Here is a 7686-nt window from a genome sequence, read left to right as displayed (position 1 = left end):
GTGTACCGAACACACGGACAGTGTGTGTACCGAACACACGGACGGTGTGTGTACCGAACACACGGACCGTGTGTGTACCGAACACACGGACAGTGTGTGTACCGAACACGCGGACAGTGTATGTACCGAACACGCGGACAGTGTGTGTACCGAACACACGGACAGTGTATGTACCGAACACGCGGACAGTGTGTGTACCGAACACGCGGACAGTGTGTGTACCGAACCCACGGACAGTGTGTGTACCGAACCCACGGACAGTGTGTGTACAAAACACGCGGACAGTGTATGTACCGAACACGCGGACAGTGTGTGTACCGAACACACGGACAGTGTATGTACCGAACACGCGGACAGTGTGTGTACCGAACACACGGACAGTGTATGTACCGAACACGCGGACAGTGTGTGTACCGAACACACGGACAGTGTGTGTACCGAACACACGGACGGTGTGTGTACTGAGCACGCGGACGTGTGTGTACCGAACCCACGGACAGTGTGTGTACTGAACACACAGACGGTATGTACTGAACACGCGGATGGTGTGTGTACTGAACACACAGACAGTGTGTGTACTGAACATGCGGGTGGTGTGCAGGTTTTAACCGCTGTGGCTACGGGGGAGATCACCCTCCACCCCCTCCCCAACCTCCACCCTCCACCCTCCACCCCACCCTGGAGAGACCCGCGAATGGGCAGAAGTCTCCCGCAAACCGGCTCTCTGCCCCACAGGCAGAGAATGCTCATTATCCTGCCGCAAATTGACGGAAAAATGTAAATTAAGTAACCGGTGTAATTTACACACACTACACGCTGTAATGTGTGTAAATCACTCTGGATAAGAATGTGTGCTTAGGTTAGAGGTTAGAGGTCAGAGGTCAGAGGGGAGGGGGGTCAGAGGTAATTCTCTTGACCACTCCGTTCGATTGGTTCAAAGCATTAGCTTCTCGTTTGGAGTCCGATTAGTGAAAAGCTGAGTATCCCCACCTGGTCACCTGTGGTTATTAAATCAATTTTATTTCTACATTTTACTTTTATTATTTATTATTTATTTTCTGAGAAGTCTTTCATTTCTATGGTGTGATTTACAACCAGGCTGCCAGTCACACTGGGATTTTTCAGAAGGAATTTTAAAATGTAGAACGCACACATTTGATGCAATGTGGGGAAACTGTTACACTCTTCCCTGGTCAGATAAACCCGGCATCAGTCGGAGAGACTTCAAACGCAGTGACCGCAGTGGGCAGATCAGAGGACGGCTCAGTTATTCTCGGGAACCCGCCGTTAGCAGCCTTACTTTGCGGTCTGGCCGTTAGATAATGGAACTTTCTGGAACACACGGAGCCCCGTGGCAGAGAGAGTGAGCGTGAACGCTGTCCTTTCTGAAGAGGAGTTGTCCCATGTGAGTGTGCGTCAGGTAGTCGGGTTGGCAGTGTTTGTGTTGCCATAAAGGCCTGGAAAGTTCTGTGGTTTTTAGGGAGGAAGTGAGGAGCAGGAAGTTGTTCTCCCCCCCGCCCCCCAGACCTTGGGGAACCCCTCCATCACACCCCCCTACCTCACTGCCGCTCAAACGGCGGGGAAAGGGGTGTTCCTGGGGTTCCTGGTGTTCCTGACGGCTCTCTGCAAACAACCACACCCCCCACACTGCAGGATAATTAACGTAGAGTCCAAACCTCTGGACAGAAGCTGGTTCATGAAGGAATGTTCTGTGTGAGCAGCAACGGGGAGATGCAGGAGCTGTCTGAGGTTGTGGTACGGAGGTTGAAACCATTCTCTCAGAGGCAGGAGAACATATGTCGAATCCGCACTCCTCCGTCCATCGTCTGTTCTGTAGCTATCTCCCGTCCCTCGTGGGGACCTGGCTGGTAAGACTCACTTTCTGTCACTTTATATTACAGTAAGTGTCGTCATTTACCCAGTGGTCTGGTCCACAGAGGCTAGCGCAGGTTAGCGCTGGGCCTGAGTCACTGTTGGTGAGTCATTGGGCCAGAGTCTCCGTTAGCATTTACCCTCTCACTGCTACCGCACTGCAACCTTGGGACCCATGAGTGTGATTTTCCTGCAGCCTGGCTGTGTGAGAGTGTGAGAGTGTGAGAGTGTGAGAGTGTGTGAGTGTGTGAGTGTGTGAGTGAGTGTGTGTGTGAGTGTGTGAGTGTGTGAGTGTGTGAGTGAGTGTGTGAGTGAGTGAGTGAGTGAGTGAGTGAGTGAGTGAGTGAGTGAGTGAGTGAGTGAGTGAGTGAGTGAGTGTGTGAGTGAGTGTGTGAGTGAGTGAGTGAGTGAGTGAGTGAGTGAGTGTGTGAGTGTGTGAGTGTGTGAGTGTGTGAGTGAGTGAGTGAGTGAGTGAGTGTGTGAGTGTGTGTGTGTGAGTGAGTGAGTGAGTGTGAGTGAGTGAGTGTGAGTGAGTGAGTGAGTGTGTGTGTGTGTGAGTGAGTGAGTGAGTGAGTGAGTGAGTGAGTGAGTGAGTGAGTGAGTGAGTAGCATCTGATCCAGACTTGGTATCATGACACTGGGCACCAAGGTCACTTCACCTGACCTTTGACCCCTGTGTGTTAGTGTACAAATCCCCTCGGTCCTGGGTCACCAAGGCGACGGAGTGTGACGTGCGGCATTGCGTCTCAGTGAGAGATTGAGCCTTTCCATCTCCTGCAGTCTGTCCGCTGCAGTCCAGCCTTAATTACAGCAAGCAGGAGCTTTCTGAAGGGAACACAAAGTCCTGTGCAGCTCGGTGCTGAAGAGGAGGGTAAGCCTTCCTCCAGACACCTGGTGTATGCCGAATCGTCCCCGTGTTGCTGCACTCGAGCCGGCAGGGACAGGGTGGAGTTGGAGTAGGCCTTGGATCAGGTTTTCACCTCCAGCGCGGGGCTCCTGTGGCAGACAGAGCTGAGAGAGGAGACTCTTTCTCCAGCTCCGGGTCCTGATTGCTCCCCTTGTGCGCTCTGAAACGCTTTTTGGCGTGTTGCAGCGCGGGAACAACGGAGGCTTTTGGCGTTGCACGTGCCCCTCGAAGCAGGATCAGAGGAAGCTTCTGGAACCCTCACAGGCTTGAGAACAAGCGGAGGAAATGACTGAAGTGACTCTCTGGCGTGGATTGTTTCTGCTTGTTAATTTGTGTTTTGAGATGAAGTCGTGTGCATAAAAACACGCTCTGACAGATGTTTTATGTTTTAACGGCTGCGTTGGAGGCCACGTTGTTTCCTTTGAAATATTCTTTCCAACTGCGCGGAGAGAAGAGAATGGCACCTGATTGGTGTTTGTGACGGTGATTATCTGTGTCTGCAGCGACTCGTAAGGGGGAGTTACTTCAGCGTACGTTTGGCCGGTTCATCACGGAGCGTGCTCTTCCGATGCAGTCACACTCTTCACACGTCGGAGTCCCGCTTCTTCACACGTCGGAGTCCCCCTTCTTCCCGATCCATTCTGCGGAAAGACGGCAATCATTCTGAAGAGCCGGGCGGCGTGCTGGTTACGTGATGCATACGGTCTCCACCTTCTATGAAGTGAATGTTTACCTTTCTCTGTGCTAATGAGCAGTGAATAGACTCTGAAACGGGCTGATGAGATGGCGGAGGCGTTCTGGGGGAGACGGAGAGGACCTGGCTGGGGTGGGGCGTGTGAGCTCAGAGCCTCGGCCCGCTCTGCTTTATGACTGCGGGGAGGAGCGAGCCGCTTTATTTGTCCCGCGGTGCGGTGGGACTGTCTCTGTGTCTGTCTCTCTCTGACAAGACCGATGAATTCCCCTTTAATGAGGGGAGCACTTTCCACCCTGCCATCCGAAAGGCCCTGAGTGAGCACAGGCCTGGTGACTGAGGCTGGTTCAGAGCCCCAATGTGTCTGTGTTCAAACCACCAACACTGCCCCAACACACTCAACACTGCCCCAACACTGCCCCACCACACTCAACACTGCCCCACCACACTCAACACTGCCCCAACACTGCCCCAACACACTCAACACTGCCCCAACACACTCAACACTGCCCCAACACTGCCCCACCACACTCAACACTGCCCCAACACTGCCCCAACACACTCAACACTGCCCCAACACTGCCCCAACACGCTCAACACTGCCCCAACACACTCAACACTGCCCCAACACTGCGCTAACACTGCCCCAACACTGCCCCAACACACTCAACACTGCCCCAACACACTCAACACTGCCCCAACACTGCCCCAACACACTCAACACTGCCCCAACACACTCAACACTGCCCCAACACTGCCCCACCACACTCAACACTGCCCCAACACTGCCCCAACACACTCAACACTGCCCCAACACTGCCCCAACACGCTCAACACTGCCCCAACACACTCAACACTGCCCCAACACTGCGCTAACACTGCCCCAACACTGCCCCAACACACTCAACACTGCCCCAACACTGCCCCACCACACTCAACACTGCCCCACCACTGCCCCACCACACTCAACACTGCCCCAACACTGCCCCAACACACTCAACACTGCCCCAACACTGCCCCAACACACTCAACACTGCCCCAACACTGCCCCACCACACTCAACACTGCCCCAACACTGCCCCAACACACTCAACACTGCCCCAACACACTCAACACTGCCCCAACACTGCCCCACCACACTCAACACTGCCCCACCACACTCAACACTGCCCCAACACACTCAACACTGCCCCAACACACTCAACACTGCCCCAACACTGCCCCACCACACTCAACACTGCCCCAACACACTCAACACTGCCCCAACACTGCCCCAACACACTCAACGCTGCCCCACCACACTAACCACTGCTCCAACACTGCCCCAACACACTCAACACTGCCCCACCACACTCAACACTGCCCCAACACTGTGCTAACACTGCCCCAACACTGCCCCAACACACTCAACACTGCCCCAACACACTCAACACTGCCCCATCACACTCAACACTGCCCCAACACTGTGCTAACACTGCCCCAACACTGCCCCAACACACTCAACACTGCCCCAACACTACGCTAACACTGCCCCAACACTGCCCCAACACACTCAACACTGCCCCAACACTGCCCCAACACACTCAACACTGCCCCATCACACTCAACACTGCCCCAACACTGCCCCATCACACTCAACACTGCCCCAACACACTCAACACTGCCCCAACACTGCCCCATCACACTCAACACTGCCCCAACACTGCCCCAACACACTCAACACTGCCCCACCACTGCCCCACCACACTCAACACTGCCCCAACACACTCAACACTGCCCCAACACTGCCCCAACACACTCAACACTGCCCCAACACTGCCCCATCACACTCAACACTGCCCCAACACTGCCCCAACACACTCAACACTGCCCCACCACTGCCCCACCACACTCAACACTGCCCCAACACTGCGCTAACACTGCCCCAACACTGCCCCAACACACTCAACACTGCCCCAACACACTCAACACTGCCCCAACACTGCCCCATCACACTCAACACTGCCCCAACACTGCGCTAACACTGCCCCAACACTGCCCCAACACACTCAACACTGCCCCAACACACTCAACACTGCACTAACACTGCGCTAACACTGCCCCAACTCTGCCCCAACACACTCAACACTGCCCCAACAGTCTTAACAAGTATTTCGACTTAAAACATTATTTCTATTATGTTTTTGCTCAACAAAAATGTTGCCAGTGAGGTGAGGGAGTTAGTTTCCTATAGGGTCCTTTTTGCAGTGAAACCTGAAAATATTTGCTCAATATTTTATGTTTTTAAGTTCACTGCTGGTCATTGGAAATGAGAAACTTTATGGAAAAAAAGAACTTAAGTGTACAGACACATCATGTTTTACTGTATTCTATTCCAAGGTGGTGAGGATTATCTTCTAAATGTTTGTGGGATTACTTCAGCAGACAATGAACTCTGTATCCACTTTATTTAGACAGAAGACAGAAGACTGAAGACTGAAGACAGAAGAGCCCTTCTGAGGGGAACGTGTGATCATAATGCTGCTTTACTGTGCTTATGCGGTCCGTCACGCGACAGAGAGATCAGGCACCATGGAGATGTAAAACGTATTCAGCCTGCGCGACATCTTTAGGAACGAGAAGACAAATCACTTGTGATTTTCAGCAATATCAGACACCGGGTTTAGCCGCCATTTTCCCTCTGCACTGTTTTACATGGTTGGGAATGGCTCAGGGCGCATAATGACTTCTCTGGTGTGTAGTTCAGGTGCTGCTTTTCTGTAGAGGTCAAGTTCTGAGTTGACAAATGACTGCTGTGCTGTTTGGTGTGCTGAGGGTTTGTGTAATGGCACAAAATGGACGCCTCCCGGGTGCAGTTGCACGCCTCTGCTCTGGTTTTATAGCATTCTGGCCAGAAACTACTGCTCCCTTGTGTTCTTGGTTGTCTTCTTCCAAACAGGTGTCTGGCTAAAACTATACCTGCTGACACGCAGGAAATTTCAACGTTGAGCCATCCATTTTTCTGCTTTTTTGTTGCTGTTGTAATTCTTTTTTTTATAGCTGAGATGTCGTCATATTTCACTGCTCCCAAGTTATGAAACACCCATAGCACCCATAGCACCCCCCCCTTAAACTTAATAACTGGTTGCACCAGCAATAATTACAACCAACCCTGTCCTATGAGTTGATATCAGTCTTTCACTTTGCTATCAATGCATTTTTGCCACCTATTCTTTGCAGAACTGCTTTAATTCAGATACATTTTTTGAGTATGAACTTTTCGTTTCTCGTCCTGCGGCAGCGTCCTAGTTTAGCTGAAATGGCCGTGGCATCAGGAGTCCTCATGCTTTATTAATGAAGTGTCTCGTCGGTCCACAGACAGACGAGTGCGTTTGAGTCGGATCGCCTGATGGTTTCAGAGGGCTGGAGTCCCTGGGGCATGGCCCAGCGACATCAGGGCGCCTCTCCGCTTTAGCAAACACTGTGATGTCCCATCAGAGAACCTCTGTAGTCTGAGAGCTCCTCTCTACAGCACAGAGCTGCAGTCTGAGAGCTCCTCTCTACAGCACAGAGCTGCAGTCTGAGAGCTCCTCTCTACAGCACAGAGCTGCAGTCTGAGAGCTCCTCTCTACAGCACAGAGCTGCAGTCTGAGAGCTCCTCTCTACAGCACAGAGCTGCAGTCTGAGAGCTCCTCTCTACAGCACAGAGCTGCAGTCTGAGAGCTCCTCTCTACAGTACAGAGCTGCAGTCTGAGAGCTCCTCTCTACAGCACAGAGCTGCAGTCTGAGAGCTCCTCTCTACAGCACAGAGCTGCAGTCTGAGAGCTCCTCTCTACAGCACAGAGCTGTGGTCTCAGTCTGAGAGCTCCTCTCTACAGCACAGAGCTGTGGTCTCAGTCTGAGAGCTCCTCTCTACAGCACATAAATAACACATTTAAGTCTATATAGGCTACATTATGTGTAAACCTACAGCCCAATTTCAGCAAATAATTGAGCGAATTATACAGTATGATGAAGATCTGAGGCTGGAATAAAGAGCAGCACACACCCGGCCCTCCGTGTTAGAGCTTTGCCTGCACAGCTTAATTATCCCAGCTCCACTGTGCTTCCTCTCTCTCGTGTGTTTCACACTAAAGCCCCGTCTACACCAAACCACACACACTGTGTGTTTCACACTAAACCAGTCTCCACCAAACCGCACACATTGTGTGTTTCACACTAAAGCCCCGTCTACACC

This window comes from Conger conger, chromosome 8 (genome assembly GCF_963514075.1).
Source record: "Conger conger chromosome 8, fConCon1.1, whole genome shotgun sequence".
In the NCBI taxonomy this organism is placed as follows: Eukaryota; Metazoa; Chordata; class Actinopteri; order Anguilliformes; family Congridae; genus Conger; species Conger conger.
Note: the sequence above shows the minus strand (reverse complement) of the source record.